This window comes from Anolis carolinensis, chromosome 2, assembly GCF_035594765.1.
Source record: "Anolis carolinensis isolate JA03-04 chromosome 2, rAnoCar3.1.pri, whole genome shotgun sequence".
NCBI classification, from domain to species: domain Eukaryota; kingdom Metazoa; phylum Chordata; class Lepidosauria; order Squamata; family Dactyloidae; genus Anolis; species Anolis carolinensis.
In genome coordinates, this window is record NC_085842.1 from 190,235,912 (window position 1) to 190,254,373 (window position 18,462).

The window sequence follows — 18,462 nt, forward strand, 5'->3', positions numbered from 1 at the left end:
GCTGGGCTACAGCATAATTAGGCAAGACAGGGAGTACCTGCCCAGCTGCCTCAGCAAAAAAAAAATGCTCTGAAGGTGGGCAGGAATAAGAGCATTGTCCCAGTTGCCTGGGCAACAGAAATGCATTTCTCCCTTCCCACCCACTATGCAGTACAAATTCATTGGTATTGTCTGTTTCAGCTCATCTCCAAAATGCAAATAAAGGGAGATCCTCTTTCAGGAATGTAAACATGTTTGTAAATGTTTTATTCAGTGCAATTTTTGACTGCATAACATTTTTGTAAGTCTGGAAGAAAATGTTGTTACAGAGTGCAATGTTTTCATACATACAGAGGCAGTATTGCAGCTGTTAAAAGGAAAGAAATGCCATTCTCCCAAATCTCTAGAAAGCAGGCTGGAGGGCCAGGAAGGTAATATTCCCTTCTTTTTCTTGGCTGTAAAAGTATGGGTGGGATGTCTAAGAATCCTCTGGGTGCTGATGGGCCATGGGAGTGCATCATGGTGTTATCTGAAAACCCAGACCCAAAAGGTTTAGAAGAGGAAGAGTAATAGAATGTAAAGTAAAAAGATATCGAAACAATGGTGCAATGTCCATGCAACGAAATTGTATTTTAGAAACCTTGAAATTTACCATAATATCTCAATTTATTATTGCGCTACAATAATTTTGGAGCTAGTGGCAGCAGAATGACCAAGCACCTTCTGCAAGAGAAGGTGTTAAATTCAACTTGGTAAATTTCAGTTCAGAATGTAATTTCTATTTTTTCTTATATTGATTATACTTTTTGTTTCTTATTTTTAGTTTTATTCAATTTTTATTTATTTTACTTTCCTGGAATGGAGTACAAGTTAGGAACCACTGCCATAGACTAACACCAATTTCATCACCCGGAAAGTCCCTGCAAGCAAAAAGGGGATGGACACTAGAATTCAGGTTTTCTCAAATAATGCTTTATTAAAATTTCTGCCAAACATATCACAGCTGCAAAATGTGACAACAATGGATGTACATCAGACTAATGAGGAAACAGATTGGCTATCCCTCACAGTTTGGTGTCATCTGCAAAGTTGATGATTGTGCCTTCTAACCCTTCGTCTAAGTCGTTAATAAAGATGTTGAACAGAACCGGGCCCAGGACGGAGCCCTGCAGCACTCCACTTATGACTTCTTTCCAAGATGAAGATGACGCATTGGTGAGCACCCTTTGGGTTCATTCGCTTAGCCAATTACAGATCCACCTAACTGTAGTTTTGTCTAGCCCACATTTGACTAGACCACATTTCTCCCCTTTTCCACTTCTTGTGCATGTCTCTTTTGAGTCTTAACCTAGTTAGAAGTTCTTTGGACATCCATTCTGGCTTCTTTGCACTTGTCTTTTTTTTTTCTTTGTTGGCACTGTTTGCATTTGCGCCTTGAGTATTTCACTTTTAAAAAACTCCCATCCATCCTTAACTCCCTTGTCTTTTAATATTGGCATCCATGGAATGCCGCTCAGTATTTCCTTTATTTTTTGGAAGTCAGCTCTCTTAAAGTCCAGAATGTGTGTTTGACTTGTCTTCATTGATACATTTTGTTGGACACTGAAGAGTGCAAGTCAGTCTTTCGTGTCCCATTGTGCTTCTTATGTATGTTTTCAAATGTTTAAGAGTTGAAAACAACCTTTTATTTGTAGCTGTTGACACTGACAATGTTGCAGAAATCTGAAGAAGTTTCTTCACATTCGGAAAAAAAACTGTCTATCACAGACAAGATATGTTTCTAGTGTATTCAATAGTTTTTCTGCAGGTGCAGTCCCTTTACATTTTTTGCATCACAGGTCAAATTCTACTCAATGTGCCAGTATTTTGAAGGCATTAATTGTAAAGTTCTGTGCACTTGTTCAAATTGGATTTGAAATACTCACAATTAATAGGGAGGAACACTTGCAGTTTCTGAACTAATTCCCTGTGCCTTGTAAAGTTTTCTTGACGTTGACTGCAGAAAAAGTTCAGAAATGGGATGTACACATTTAGCCTATAGTATTCCATTGGTGTTGGTGTACTTGCCTGCATATTGCTTTTAAAAGTCTGCCTTGAACAGATGTGAGGAACCCTAACTTCTCCAACCATAAACTCCACCCCTGATCTTGCTGTGTCAAAAATCTATTGAAATTCTTTCAGAGAATCTGTGTGTATCTCACTGGCTTTTTCTCAGAGACTGTCAACATGTTGCAGACTACAAAAAAAAGTCCATATTTACTCTTCGTAATGTTTTGCTAAGCTGTAGGGAAGCTTTCTTTGGATGTGTATGGTTACTACAAATTCAGCATTCAGAACAGTGAAAAGAAGGTGTCCAGCTTGGGAAGAAGCCTCACTGTTGTATAGAGGACTCTCTTTTAGTTCTTCAGGTGATCTCACCACCACACTGTATACTTCAACAAAACATAAAACTGCACCATGTCACTCAAACCAACAGGTTTTACAAAGTGGCTGTTTTCTCATGACTCAGAAAAACAATCTTTTATAATTTTCTTCAACAGTTCCAGTCTGATGAATGATGCTCTGAAGAAATTGCACACAGATGATATTGTTCTTTGGCAGTTTCTGACAGGTGGAATGCTTCAAGTCTTTGCTAAGGTTAGATTTAGTGAGTGAGCACTGCAGTTGATGTAGACAGCCATTGGATACTTCTGCAAAATACTTGCCTGTGGTCCATTAATATGACCACTCATATTAGAAGCGCCATCATAACCTTGTCCACACAAATATTGCAAGTTCAGCCCAATTTTTCCAGTGTTTTCGAAATAATGTCTGCAAGTCATCCACCTGTCATATCACTTATCTTTACAAAGCTTTTAAAGTCTTCTCTTATTCCTGCAACTTCAACATCAATGTACCTTACTGAGATCAATAACTGTTCTGAGGTATGCACATCCAAGTTTCATCTGCCAAAAAAGAGAACAATTTTTTAGATTATCTTGTCAACATAAATGTTTATTAGTTCATCTTGTATTTGAGATATATGCATAGCTGCAGTTTCAAGATGACATTTCAGAATAGTGTCTCCTGATTGGGCATGAGATCTCAACAAGGCCCTGAAATTACCATCATTGTGCAAAGGTTCTTCACAAGTAATAGGTCTTGAATCTTTGCTTCCTCTTAAAGCCAGTATTTGTTGGCCACAAAGGACTATAATTTCCACAAGCAGTTTCTTCCTGCTTTCTTCTGCTTTCTTTATCATGATGATGGGTTACATAAGGATGTTTTCCACTGTGAATTAGCAAGAAGTTTTCAGCCAAGCACAAGTTGTTCCGAGAGTACTTTTTTTTGGGTATCCATTGAGGACTTCTATTGCATCTTTCCATTGCACAAATGGTTTAGCAACCAATGCACCAAGCTGCTAATGACCACCTTTGCCCCCAAACACCACACAGTACTTACAGAATGCATGTTGTAGAGGAAATAAGTAGGTTAGCCAGGGAAATCTGCTGAACCACTTGGGTTGAAAACTTAGATGCCTCTTCTTATCCTCAGGAAATACATATCCTGGCAATGGAGTCTGTGAATTTTACACTAAATGAGCTTTCACTTGGTCATCAGAAACAATCTATGAAGTCCAAAGACTAACAATGACACAGCTTGTTCTCTTTGCTCCTGTTCCATTGCTTCTTTGGCAGGGCTTGGATTAGATCAGTGGTTCTCAACCAGATGTTTTGGCCTTCAACTTCCAGAAACCCTGACAGTTGATAAACTCGCTGGGATTTCTAGGAGTTGTAGACCAAACCACTTGGGGACTCACAGGTTGAGAGTGACTGGATTAAATGAATCAGTGGTAGACATCGCAGTTTCCTCAGTTTTCATCTGCAGTTCAGGTGTACATGTTCTGGGGTCTTCATCAGTACCAGCTGCTGCAATGGTTCTCAACCTGCTGTCTTCTTGGTCATCAATATTTGGCTTTTTCTTTTTTGCCATGAACTAAAAAATGTTCAGTTGCTTTTGATAGACATTTAGGCATCTCGAGTCAGGTGGATGACAGGAAACACTAATAGCAACTAACAGGGCTTTAAGACTCAGAACAGCAACTCAAGCTAGCAGACAAATTGCATAGTAAGGAATGACCCACAGCTGCTTTGAAGAAGAGCTCTGAAAGGGAGAAGAGCAACAGAGCAATGACAAAAACTATTAAAGATACTTACATGGGTAAAAAATAAATGAAACGGTATAATTAAATCTATAACTGTTGTGAATGAGTTTTCTGAGGCTGTTAGTGTTAATGGTAGGATCAGGAGGGGAAGGAAGAATCCTTGCGAGGAGGGCTCGTCGGAAGATTTACATAGGAAGAGAGTCAGGGAGATAGATGAGGAATCCTCAGATGAGGATTCATTTGGGGAGTTGGAAGGGGATCCTGAGGTAGAAATGGATGCTGAGGAACCGGTGCTGATGGAAGGGTTTGGCATAGACTGGGCATGGGCTCCGGAGGATCTTGGGGAGGAAACTGGGCTCATGGATGCTGAGGACGCAGGAGAGGCTTGGGTTTCTTCAGAAGCAGATTCCACATGGTCTGCCTGGAGGAATGAGGGCAATTCCACAGGTGTGGACAGGGTTGGGCATAGGCAGAGCAATTCTGACTCTGATGAGGAACTTGGGACGGCTGATCCTAAGGCATTGGCTGTTTGTAGCTCGGACTCTGATGAGGAGCTCGGGACACCTGATCCTAAGGTGTTGGTTGTTTGGACGCTCAAGGAAACCTAAATAAATTAGGGGTTTTTTGGCCATTGTTCCTTGCGTGTGACAAGGTGTTGTTGGGCGTTTCCTGTACTTGACTCTGAAGACTGGCTTGGGACTTTGCATGTAAGTTTGAACCGGGTTTTTCTACGACAGATGGCTGGAACTGTGTGGGTTTTCTGTTTGGACTGCATTGTTATTACTATTTTGCATTAGTTGCCGCTCGCCTCCGTCGTCTTGGCTTTTTGTGTTATCCTGTGACGTGGACCCTGTTGTGCCAACTACACCCCTTTGGACCTTGGACTGGAATTCGACTTGGCATATCTCTTCGCTCCCAAAACTCGGCTTGGCACCATTCCTATCTCTGTGGCTGTCTTCCGTTGCTGACTACTGGTTTCGTCTTCGACTCTGATGCTGTTTTCCAACCCCGACTTTGGACCGGCTTGACTTCGCTATGACGCTTCACTCCTTTGACATCTGGCTTGGATTTCAACTCTGCAATGACTTGTCGCTATTGTGTCAGCGTTTTCTAGCTTAGCTTGCTTGCGCCATTTTTGGCAAAGCACTCTAGCCCGGTTTGGGCTTTCTTTTGAGTTTTGGGGTTTTTTCTGAACTCTTGGGTTTTGGGGAAGTTTTTAGCTTCTGAGATTATTTGTCTTTGTTTGTTCTGCCGTTTTGAGCCTGCATTGCAATTTTGAACTTGATTCAAGCACCTTGGGTCTAATCTGGATTATATTTCCGGATAATCCGGATTATACGCCGGTTTGTTCTTTTTGGCATTTTCTTTGTTTTGAATGCTTATTTACACTGAAGTTTAAGTGTTATAAGCTCATTGGATGCTTTATTGAACTGTTTTGAGTTGTTTGTTAAATAAACTGCATTTAACTAACTGACTGGCGTTTGACCTTTGACAATAACTGTGTTGAAATTTCACAAAAATCTTGATTAGAATGAGAGATACAGCATTTTGAAATATTGTGTGTGTGTGTGTGTATATATATATATATATATATTCACTTTAAATTGTTCTGGAGGGAATCTTAATTTTTGCTTCTGATAGACCTAGCATGGGAATTTGGTTAACCAGTTAACATGCATGAGTAAATCAGATTTTCCTTTACCTGAAAAATTTGAGAGTTGAACTCCTAACCCACTCCCTCCTTCGCTACAGGTTGCATGAAATACTGATATCCGCGAATGGAAGGGCATGTCAGATATGGGATTTTCTTTTTCCCCTGGCAGCCTTCCTTGATCAACAAAGCAATAAAACCAGCCTCTGATTCTGTCCTCATCTATTCATGTCTCAATTGGGAAACATTGGAGCCAGCATGCCAGGAATTTGGGGCAATGCTGCTGCCTAAAGTAGAGATGCTCATGGCAGAAGGAAAGGAGAAGCACAATCTTGAGCCACAATGTGTTTTCTGCTGACCTTCCCAATATATGTTTTGTACTGTGCTTCCCCATTAGAGATTTTTTATAAGATGTAAATTGTCCTTCAGAACTCAGAAAGTGTAAATATTAATGAATGAATTGAATTTCCATATTGTGTGCAGAGAGAAAAAGCATGAAGCATTAGATGAAGAACCAGATGCATTTCTTACTCACCCCTGGTTCTAGGCATAGAAGAGTGACTCATATCTTGCTTAACACAATTAGTAATGCTGGGAGATTATTTGTTTCCATATCTTCATCTGGAAGTGTTGGGAGAAGGAGAATGTGATTCAGATGCAGGAATATTTGAGTTTTTAAAGTGATTTTTGCTACATTTCATAGACGCTTTTGAACTTTGGTGGTGGAGGAAAATCCTGAGAGTGTCTTGGATCGCAAGAAGATCAAATCGGTCCATCATCCAGGAAATAATGCTCAGCTGCTCACTGGAGGGAAGGATATTAGAGGCAAAGTTGAAGTATTTTGGCCACATCATGAGAAGACAGGAAAGCTTAGAAAAGATCACGATGCTGGGGAAAATGGAAGGAAAAAGAAAGAGAGGCCGACCAAGGGCGAGATGGATGGACGGTATCCTTGAAGTGATTGGCTTGACCTTGAAGGAACTGGGGGCAGCGACGGCCGGCAGGGAGCTCTGGCGTGGACTGGTCCATGAGGTCATATTACCATTGGAGTTCTCCCCTTTTATCAACCTCAGCCTTGAATTATCAATAGAACAAGTTCAATTTCAGGACACCAGAGTAAAGAAACACAATGGACATTTAACAAGGTTGTGCAAAAGTTGTTTGTGCTTCATATGGTGGACCTATTTTGTAGGATTCATATATATGATGCAATATTAAGCAATGCGGGTGGTGCCCACGTGAAGCACATAGGTTTCAAAACACTGACCCATGACTTTTCAGAAGAGTTATGTAAGTCTTGTAAGTGGCTCCATGTCTCTATCATGGGCCCCACTTCTCCCCCAAAAGGGCTGGGTTTGGTTCCTCCAAAGGGCCCCGAGGCTCCTTTCCCAAAAAGGGTGGCAAGGGGGGGCAGGCAGAAGGGAGGGATGCCTGACTGGATGACCAGGTAAGGAAGAAGCCACTCAGGTACTTGGCTGGCTCAGAGAGAGACAGACAGAGAACATCATATTGAGACTTTAATGAGGGCAGCCACGGTATTCTGAAGCTAATGGAATTCTGTGAAATGTAGTTTAGGGCCAGGCCTTTTGAATTCTTTGTCACAGGGATTATCACCTTCCCAAACTACGTTTCCCAGAATTCTGCTTACTGCCTTGTGCCTCCTTTTCCACCACCACCCTGAAAGTTTTGGTGCAGAAAAACCATGTTCATTCCCTGAAGGGATATCGAGATGAAAAGGGATTGTTGGGAATTGAATCAACCCTGTGAGGCAGGCTAAGTTGAGAGGCAATAACTCCAAAGTGTAACTAGTAGATTGCCTATTGTTATTATTATTATTTCAAAGGCTGGGTGAGCATCTGTTGGGGATGCTTTGACTGTGATTTTCCTGCCTAGGAGAAGGGGGTTGGACTGGATGGTCTCTGGGTTCTTCCATTAAAATAGTCCTATTAAGTTTATGTTGGTTAAAATTCCCTAAAAATCAGTGGATGTGCAAACTTGGGGAAAATGATGCCCTGGTTACATTGTATCATCAAAAATAGAAATTTAAGGAGATAGCTCTTGTAGTTTTTTTTTAATAGTTCATAAAGCTTTTGAAAATTTCCTCAAAACAGTGGATATGTGTAACTTTCTGAAACTTGGGGGGGGGGGGGTAACAGCTCTAAAAGTGAGGGAAAAGGAGCCAGGAAACTTCCCTACTTGCACAATTACATAACATAAAGTAACAAAAATTTCTTTATACAGTAGAGTCTCACTTATCCAACATCCGCTTATCCAACGTTCTGAATTATCCAACGTAGTCTGCCTTTTAGTAGTCAATATTTTTGTAGTCAATCTTTTCAATACATTGTGATGTTTTGGTGCTAAATTCGTAAACACAGTAATTACTACATAACGTTACTGTGTATTTAACTGCTTTTTCTGTCAAATTTGTTGTAAAACATGATAATAATATACTCAAATAATATACTGTGTCCAAGTTGGTTCAAAAGTGCTCTGCTATGGCTGATTTCGCTGGTTGGGTTAGTCTGCAGTGCCCTTCATGTTCTTTGACTTGTGTTTGGGCAATGCTGCATTTGGTGGTCCCTATGTAGACTTGTCCACAGCTGCATGGTATATGGTAGACTTCTGCAGAGGTGAGAGGATCCCTCTTGTCTTTTGCTGACCGTAGCATTTGTTGGATTTTCTTTGTGGGTCTGTAGATGGTTTGTAGGTTGTGCTTCTTCATCAGTTTGCCTATGTGGTCAGTGGTTCCCTTGATATATGGTAAGAACACCTTTCCTCTGGGTGGATCTTTGTCTTGACTCTCATGTCTTGTTCTTGGCCTTGCAGCTCTTCTGATGTCTGTGGTGGAGTATCCATTGGCCTGTAGAGCCCAGTTTAGGTGTTTTAGTTCATCTTGGAGGAGGTGAGGTTCGCAGATTCTTTGTGCACGGTCTATCAGGGCTTTGATTGTGCTTCTTTTTTGACTTGGGTGATGGTTGGAGTTTTTATGAAGGTATCTATCTGTGTGTGTAGGTTTTCTATAGACTGTGTGGCCCAATTGTTGATTGGGTTTGCGAATGACCAGAACATGTAAAAATGGCAGTTTTCCTTCCTTTTCTTTTTCCATGGTGAATTGGATGTTTGGGTGGATGCTGTTGAGGTGGCCCAGGAACTTGCTGAGTTCCTCTTCCCCATCGCTCCAAATGGTGAAGGTGTCATCAACATATCTGAACCATACAGTTGGCTTTTTTGGCACTGTTTCTAGGGCTTGTTTTTCAAAGTGTTCCATATAGAAATTTGCTACTACTGGGCTGAGTGGGCTCCCCGTGGCCACTCCATCTTTCTGTTCATAGAATCCATTGTCCCACTGAAAGTAGCTAGTGGTGAGGCAATGATGAAACAGGGCTGTGATGTCTTCTGGGAAGTTTTGTTTGATTAGTGTGAGGGTGTCAGCTACCGGGACCTTGGTAAATAGGGACACCACATCTAAGCTGATCAGGATGTCCCTGGTATTTAGCTTGAGGTTGCTGATCTTTTCTATGAAGTGTGTTGAGTCCTTGATATAGTGCGCAGTGAGCCCAATGTGGGTTTGTAGCTGTGTAGCCAGAAATTTTGCCAGGTTGTAAGTCGGCGATCCAATGGCACTTACAATGGGTTTGAGTGGGATGGAGTCCTTGTAGATTTTTGCACTGTCTCTTTTTTTCATCTTTTGACAGGAATTTGCTTGACCAAGTCACATTGCTTTTCTAGGCCACATGGGTCTGATGTGATGTGATTCCTGGCTGTTGTCATATTATTTTATCTACCCTGCTACCACAATTTTCAGGATAAAACCCTTATTCAAAGGAAAATATAGATTATCACAACAAGCAAGGCTAGCCTTTTCCTATCTGTGAACTTTTAAAGAGAATGTGTTAGTGTTTTGTCTTTTGTGAAAGACCTCAGAAGTGACACATTTCTATATTAGAAAAGAATGAGATTTCTGTTAATCTCAAAAAGGTAGACAAATGATTTTCCACCATACCTTTAGATTTCTATATGCGGATGTTGGGCTTTCTAATAACATTTAAAATCATTCTTAAATTATTTTCCTTTTATGCTGGCATTATATGAACATAGCATTTACTGAGACACAGTGCCAGATTCGACATTAAGTACATAAAAGACTCTAATTGGCCGACTTTCCATTATGGCTCTGCTGTGCTAATATGCTGTAGCACTGCTCGGGGTTATATTAATTTGCCATTTTCTTCTGCTCAAAGGAAAGAAATAATTATCTCGTATTTTCAAAAATAAAAATTGGCCGTATGGTAAAGCACAATGGAGCTATCAATTCATGAAGGCATTCAAAAGGGTGCCAAAGACTGTCACAAAATTTCTTTAAAATAGATACTTTAGCTCACTGTTATATTATCACATAATGAATCACAGAAATGGGTTTTTTGAAATCTTAATTTCACACATTTTTCACACTTACTTTGTTAGCATCAATTGATAAATACTACAAGAGGTAAAATATTATCCCCACGGGTTTTCATATAAATCTGCTGTGGGTTTTGTGAGATGAGTAATTCTTGCGCGTTTAACATTTTGTATAGTTTATCACAACTTTAGCTCCTGAGCACAAAAGACTAAACTGAACATTTTGTCCGCCTTGGAGATTTATTTATTTTTTTTAAACCCAGTGGTATTCAGCCTTTCACGTAACTGTCAACATAACCCTTTTGCAGTAGCTCTGTTCTACTCCAAACTTTCAATTAGATTTAGGTCAATAAATCTGCTAAAACTGTATGGGCACACAAGATCATATTTTTGCAATTTGCACATGTGCTATGAGGTTTCACATACATCAGGAATCAAATATCTTCAGAAGACTTAAATTCTGTGAACTTTGCCCATATGTTCAAATGGTAAGAATAAATGCGAGCAATGTAAATATGCAGTGACTCACTTCTAAGAAAAATGAGTGCTGGGTAAGCACCCAAATCACGCTGGGTGGGATATGCATAGCAATATGTTCTGCCTCCATGAGTATGCCTACTTGTCTTCTTGTTGTGTGTCTTTTCAAATAATTTCAAAGCCATCATCATTATAGGCTATCACTCATGGACGAGTATGATTGTCTTCCAAGTGTAGAGTCTTGGCAGTGGGTATGCAAATGACTGTAAAGACCTATTCTCGATCTGCATGGTCTTTTGCAGTGAGGACACACAAGGAGGTCTCAACAAGGGTTTGCTTGATACGTCTTCCTCTTGACCCATTTCTCCCTTTTGCCTACTCTTTGTGCCTCTTAAAAATCCATAGCACTATTGGTAATAGCTAACCTCCAGTTAGAGTGCTCGTGGGCCAGGGCATCCTAGTTCTATGTGTTTATGCCACCATTTTTAAGGTTAGCTTTAAGCCCATCTTTTAATCTTTTTTTGCTGTCCACCAACATTCAGTTTTCCATTCTTGAGTTGAGAGTATAGTAACTGCTTTAGGAGACAGTGATTGGGCATTCAGACAATGTGGCCAGTCCAGCAAAGTTGATAGCGGAGAATCATCACTTCAAGGCTGGTGGTCTTTGCTTCTTCTAGTATGCTAACATTTGTCCACCTGTCTTCTGAAGAGATTTGCAATATTTTTCAGAGGCAATGCTGATGGAATCTTTCCAGAAGTTGAGAGTGACATTTATAGATGGCCCGTATTTCACAGGAAAACAACAGAGTTGGAAGGACAGTAGCTTCATAAACAAGCATCTTGGTATCCCTACGGTTTTTCCAATATTCAAACACTCCCTGCTTCATTTGAAAAATTGAGCCCCCAATTGTGCAATGGGTTAAACTTTTGTGCCAGCTAGACTGCTGACCGAAAGATCGGTGGGCCAAATCCGGGGAGAGCGAGTGAGCTCCCTCTGTCAGCTCCAGCTCTACATGTAGGGACATGAGAGAAACCTCCCACAAAGATGGTAAAACATCAAATATCGAGGCATCTCCTGGGCAACCTCCAGAAGCGACTTGCAGTTTCTCAAGTCGCTCCTGACACTTTTTTTTTTTAATGCTGCATTCAAGGAGCGGAGATGATGGTGTATTTTGGTGTCAATCTCAACTTTTGTGGAGAGGTGGCTGCCTAGGTGGCATAATGGTCAATGTTTTATAGTATTGCAATAAGCTCTATTTCTGGCATTGCTGAGGGATGTCTTGAAAACTGCTGGTAGAGCACTTTGATTTTCTTGATGTTCAGTGAGAGGCCAAGCTTTTCATATGCTTCTGCAAAGGTATGTAAAGTGGCTTGTAGGTTTTCCTGTGAATAAGCAGACTACATTATCATCAGCATACTTGAATTGTATTCCATTGCATTACGTTGTCTCTCGTCTGTCTGTTTCACTACTTGTTTTGCTTCTGTTTGTTTCCTGCACCCTACTCTCTTTGGCTTTGAGTGTTCAGTTGTCGACAGTTATTTTCCTCATTATATCTTGAAACTAGGAGCAAACATGGTGATCCCTTGTAATCCTGGCTTCTAATCCTGCAGGTGGTCAATTCTGGTTTTGAATGGGCTGCCTGCTGTCCAAGACAAAAACACCCAGATCCGTTTGATCATCCTTCAGTTTGTAAATGAAGAGTTGTATTCACAGCACCTCCATCTTAGGGCATTCTTATGCTAGTTTTCTTGACATGATTTACGGAGGTAGGCCATTACCTTCTTCTAAAGCTAACAACATTTGTCCAAGGTCACCATGTTTCCAAGGTGTTTCCATGATTGAGCATGCATCCATACTGTGGCCTTCCAAAGTCCTAGTCCAACAGACAAATCACTGGATCATCCTGGAAAGAAGTGATTAGTGGAGTGCCGTAGGGTTCGGTCCTGGGCCCAGTACAGTTCAACATCTTTATTAATAACTTGGATGAAGGTTTAGAGAGCATGCTTATCAAGTTTGCAGATGACACCTAGTTAGGAGGGATAACTAATACTCCAGAGTACAGGTTCAGAAGTCAAAATGACCTCAACAGATTAGAGAGCTGGACCAAAATTAACAAAATGAATGTCAACAAAGACAAATGTAAGATACTACACTTAGGCAAAAAAAAAAAAAAGCAAAGATACAGAATGTGTGATGCCTGGCCTAACAACAGTCATATGAGAAAGATCTTGGAGTCTTTGTGGACAACAAGTTGAACATGAGCTAACAGTGTGATGCAACAGCTAAAAAAGCCAATGGGATTTTGGGCTGCATCTAAAAAAGTATTGTGTCATGGCGCCTTTCTGTTTTGCTTTGGTTAAACCTCACCTGGAATACTGTGTCCAGTTCTAGGTATCACAGTTTAAAAGAGATATTGACAAGCCTGAAGGTGTCCAGAGGAGGACAACTCAAATGATGAAAAGGTCTGGAGACCATGCCCTATGGGGAATGTCTTAAAGAGCTGAGTATGTTTAGCCTGCAGAAGAGAAGGTTGAGAGGAGAGGTGATAGCCATGAATAAATAAATAAAAGTATCATAAGGAAGAGGGAGCAGGCTTGTTTTCTGCTGCTCTGGAAACCAGGATTCGGAGCAATGGGTTCAAATTACAGGAGAAGAGATTCCACCTGAACATTAAGAAGAACATCCTGACTGTAGGAGCTGTTCACTTTCTGTCTCGGAGTGTGGTGTAAGCTCCTTCTTTGGAAGCTTTTAAACAGAGGCCAGATAGCCATCTACCAGAGGTACTTTGTGCTTTTCCTGCATATCAGGGGGTTGGACTGGATGGCCCATGTGGTTTCTTCCAACTATATTATTCTATGAGTTATCGTTCGTTTTATTGATTAGCCCGTTGGCTGTACCAAAACACTTTTTCTTATTATTATTATTATTGTTCACTTTACAAAATACAAAAGTACAGGAATACTATTGAATATTTATACCTCAGTATGATCAAGCATGTATTCATTTTCCACTGGTTTCTCCAGCTGTTCCATAGTTTAAACACAATACAAATAGATTGACTGTAGCTCAGAGTCTTATTGATCTTATACATAACTGTCAGTCTAAGAGTCTCAAAAGTATTGAACACTTGACAAACGCACTTGACATATACTCATACAGCAGACAACCCACATTATAGCCAAAGTTAAAATAAACAAGCTGTTAACAAGGAGACAAGATCCAAATCCAGATCAAATATCTGCATCACCCCTACAATTTACCCCAATCAACTCCAAAATGCAGTTCTCAGCTGAGTTGCTATATATTTTAAAAGGCTGTTTTGTATGTTATTTTAGCATTCTGGACACACAATCAATAAAATGTAGTTTTAATATAAGGATCCCAGTGTGTCTTCTGTATAATGTATGATCCGAGGTATTGGTTTCTCTCTTTCTTAAACAAGTTACAGCTAAACAGTACATGTGTGATGTCTCCTACCTCTGATGCTTCACAGACACAAAGACATTCATTATATGGAACTTGGTTCAACCTACCATGTTTGACCATTATGTCCAAATATAGTTCTGGTAAATCCGTATATACTCGAAGATAAGCTGAGTTTTTCAGCCCTTATTTATGAGCTGAAAAAGCCTCCCTCAGCTTATAATCGGGTCAAAGTCAAGGCCAGCATGGAGCCTGCAGGCTATTGCTTGCCTTATCAGTGTGTTTTCTTTTGCAAAGCCTCCCTCGCTCTTAAATCAAGGGAATGTTTTGATAAGAGAAAGACACCCTTGCAAGTCAGGAAGAAGAAAAATATATATTCCTTAATCTTATGAAAGCATTTTCCCCTGAAATATTTATTAAACTCTCCTACAGATATATAGGCATTAACCCCTTGCAAACGTTTGCCATCTCTGTGTACCTTTATATGTGTATCTATCTATATACATTAATTTTATATATGAATTTCCCCTCATATGTTTGCAGGTCTTTGCAAATCCTTTATACATATAGATCCATGTACCTGTGTATCTGTAGCCATACATACACATTATATATATATATATATATATATATGCTAGCTTGGGGACCCGGCGGTGCCCGGGTTATTTGAGAACGGAATTGTTTGCCTTTGTTCCAAGTTTAGTCTCGATCCAGTGTCAGTTGGCTTTAGTTGGTGTGGGTGAACTACAACTCCCATATGCAAACAGCTCCAGGATGTAAAGTAGGTCATGGGGAGTCGATGTGTCAAGTTTGGTCTTGATCAGACACTGGTGGGGGTCGCAGTGGTCTGGGGAAGTGAGTGAAGGTACTGTCAATCCCATCATCCATGGTCCGTTGTTCCTTCAAATGATAGGAGGACGTAAAGTGGGCCATATTGCACCTATATGTCAAGTTTGGTACAGTTTCATCATTCATGGGCATCACAGTGGTCTGTGGGAGGTGAATTGGATGAAGGTACTGGAAAACCCATCATCCTTAGTGCATTCTCCTGGAAACCACACCAGGACATAAATTGTGTCACATTGCACCTGTGTATCAAGTTTGGTACAGTTTCGTCATTCATGGGAATCACAGTGGCCTGTGGGAGGTGAATAGGATGAAAGTACTGCAAATCCCATCGTCCTTGGTCCATCCTCCCCCAAACTGCTGCAGCATATAAAGTGTGTCATTTGGAATATATATACCAGATTTGGTTCAGTTCTGTCATTTGTAGCAGTTGCTGTGGTCTCAAGAAGTGAGTGAAGTTAGTGCATGTCCCATCATCCTTGGTCTATCCTCCCCCAAACTGCCCCAGGACTTAAAGGGGTTCATGGGGGTTCTGTGTGCGAAGTTTGCTCCAGTTCCGTCACTGGTGGACATCGCAGTGGCCGGTGGGAACCGTAGTGATTGAAAGTACTACATATCCCATCACCCATGGTCAATCATCCCGCAAACGGCACCAGGTCATAAAGCGCATCATGGGGTAGGCTGTCTGGAATTGTGGGAGTTGGAGTCCAAAACACTTGGAGGGCCCAAGTTGACCCGTGCCTGGTTTAAAGGCTTCCATACAATCCTAGAGTTAGAAGGGGTACCCAAAGGCCATCTAGTCGAACCCCCTTCTGCCATAGAGGAAGACACCATCCAAGCCCTCCTGACAGATGGCCATCAAGTCATAAATACGATTGGGAGATAGAGTCCTAGATTTGAAAGGGGTCTCTAAAGGTCCTCCAGTCCAGCCACTTCTGCTGTAAAGGAAGACACCATCCAAGCCCTCCTGACAGATGGCCATCAAGTCATAAATATGATTGGGAGATAGATAGAGTCCTAGATTTGAAAGGGGTTTCTAAAGGTCCTCCAGTCCAGCCACTTCTGCTGTAAAGGAAGATACCATCCAAGCCCTCCTGACAGATGACCATCCAGTTATAAATACGATTGGGAGATAGAGTTCTAGATTTGAAAGGGGTCTCTGAAGGTCATCCAGTCCAGCCCCTTCTGCCACAAAGGAAGACACCATCCAAGCCCTCCCGACAGAAGGTCATTCCAACCATACATACGATTGAGACATTTATTTATTTATTTATGTCTGATATTTCTCCCCCGCCTTTCTGCAATGGACCCAAAGTGGCTTGCAAGGTCATTAAGCCACGTGCTAACATCCACCATATAAATAAAACATAAAAGTAACGTCAAGCAATAGTAGTATAAATAAGACATAGCTGTGTTCAGTGGGGGCAGGTGAACTACAACTCCCATATGCAAGTCCATCATCCATGCTCCATCCCACCCCAAACAGTGCCCGGGTGTATAGTAGGCCATGGGGACTGTATTTGTCAGGCCTGTTAGAGTAAGTAGGCCAAAGCCTGCTCTGTGGTAGTTTTTTGCCTCAGTAAAAACTGGGGGGGGGGGGGGGGGAGTAAACCATCCTTAAAAGGAAAGATTTAAAAGATAAGTCATTATTTTCTCTTTAGTGTGCTGTGAATAATACTATGTCCCAATGAGCCAGGGAAAACCTGTCTTCTTTGGAACAGTATTAAGGGGTGAAGATGACCCCCTCCTTTGGGCCTAGCCGGGCCTAGCAGCCTGTCGGTAGAAGCGCTGAAGGAGGTGAGGTGAGGGGGTAGAGTTTTCATAAACATACCCACAAACATTGTTGAAAAGGAAGCATTAAAACATAATTATTTTCCATCATTAGTTGGATTCAGTATGCTGTGAATGTGTGAGTGAACTGTAATTCTTAGAACCAAAGTTTTTTATTATCAGTATGACAGTTGGGCATGTTGGGTCTATGTGGTCCAGATCCGTTGTCAGTGGGTTCATGGGTTGTAGGGGTTATGTGTGTCAAGTTTGGTCCAGCTCCGGCCTTCCTGGTGGTCCCAGTGGTGTTTTGGATTACCAAAGTTTAGGCCGAAAGCTGTTAACTGTACAAAAGCTAGCTTCGTTCTGAGGAGAGAAGTAGGCCGAACGAAGCAAGTTGGTAGTAGTTTTTGCCTCAGCAGTCCCAGTGGCCTGTGAAAGTGGAGGCCAATCAGAAAGCTGGGCCATATTCCGGCTGGCCAATCAGAAAGCTGATCCATATTCCGCCAGGCCAATCAAAACGCGAGCACATATTCCGCCAGGCCAATCAAAACGCTGATACATACAAACACTGACTTTTATTATATATACAGATATAGATATAGATATATATATACACACACACACACACACACACACTAGCTGTGCCCGGCCACGTGTTGCTGTGGCGAAATGTGGTGGTATGGGAAATAAAGTATTGAGGAATTAGTGGTAGTTAAGGTAAAGGGTAAAGGTTTCCCCTGACGTTAAGTCCAGTCGTGTCTGACTCTGGGGGTTGGTGCTCATCTCAATTTCTAAGCCAAAGAGCTGGCGTTGTCCGTAGATTTCTCCAAGGTCATGTGGCATGACTGCATGGAGCGCCGTTACCTTTCCGCCGAAGCGGTACCTATTGATCTACTCACATTGGCATGTTTTCGAACTTCTGGGTTGGCAGAAGCTGGGGCTAACAATGGGTGCTCTCTCCGCTTCCCCAATTCAAACCTGTGGCCTTTCGGTCCAGAAGTTCAGCAGCTCAGCGCTTAAACACACTGCACAATCAAGGGATATTATTTCTTAAAGGTTGTGAATATACAATATTTCTGATTTTTTTGTCTGTTGGAGGCAAGTATGAATGCTGCAATTAGGGGAAATGATTAGCATGTAAATGATTGCAGCTTTAAAACCTGGCTGTTTCCTCCCTGAGTGAATTTTTTGTTGGGAGGTGTTAGCTGGCCCTGATTGTTCCCCTGTTTTGAGAGTGTTGTTCTTTATTTAGTGTTCTGATTTTAGAGATTGTATTGTTCTGTTTTATTATATCACAATAATTTTTATATATTCAGATTTTAGTGTTTTTGAATACTTGGAGCCAGTGTAATGCCCCATGGGCCTTGTAGTCCTGCTCCCAGTGCCACCATGGCTGATGAAGATGAAAACATGGGGTTTTCGCCGGCTCAGCAGGAGTCGGAATTTTTCCAGATGCCTGATGTTGATGTTTTTGCCCAAGAACCCATTAAAACAGACCTTGAGCAGTTCTCACCCCCTTTTGTTAGGAGACAGTCCTATACTGCGGGCAGGGGATAGAAGGAGCAGGTTCGGAGGAGTTTGAGACTTGCAGCTAAACAAGACACTGATTAGCCATGTTCCCCTGGGAAAATCTAGGGAGTCTCACATCTGGAGAGAGCTGGGTTTCGTTTCCTGTTCCCTAGGGAAAGAGAACGCTGGACACCTGCTTTGCAGGAAAACGAGACCCAGTTAAATGTGCCTGGCACGGTAGGTTCCGTGCGGAGTCAA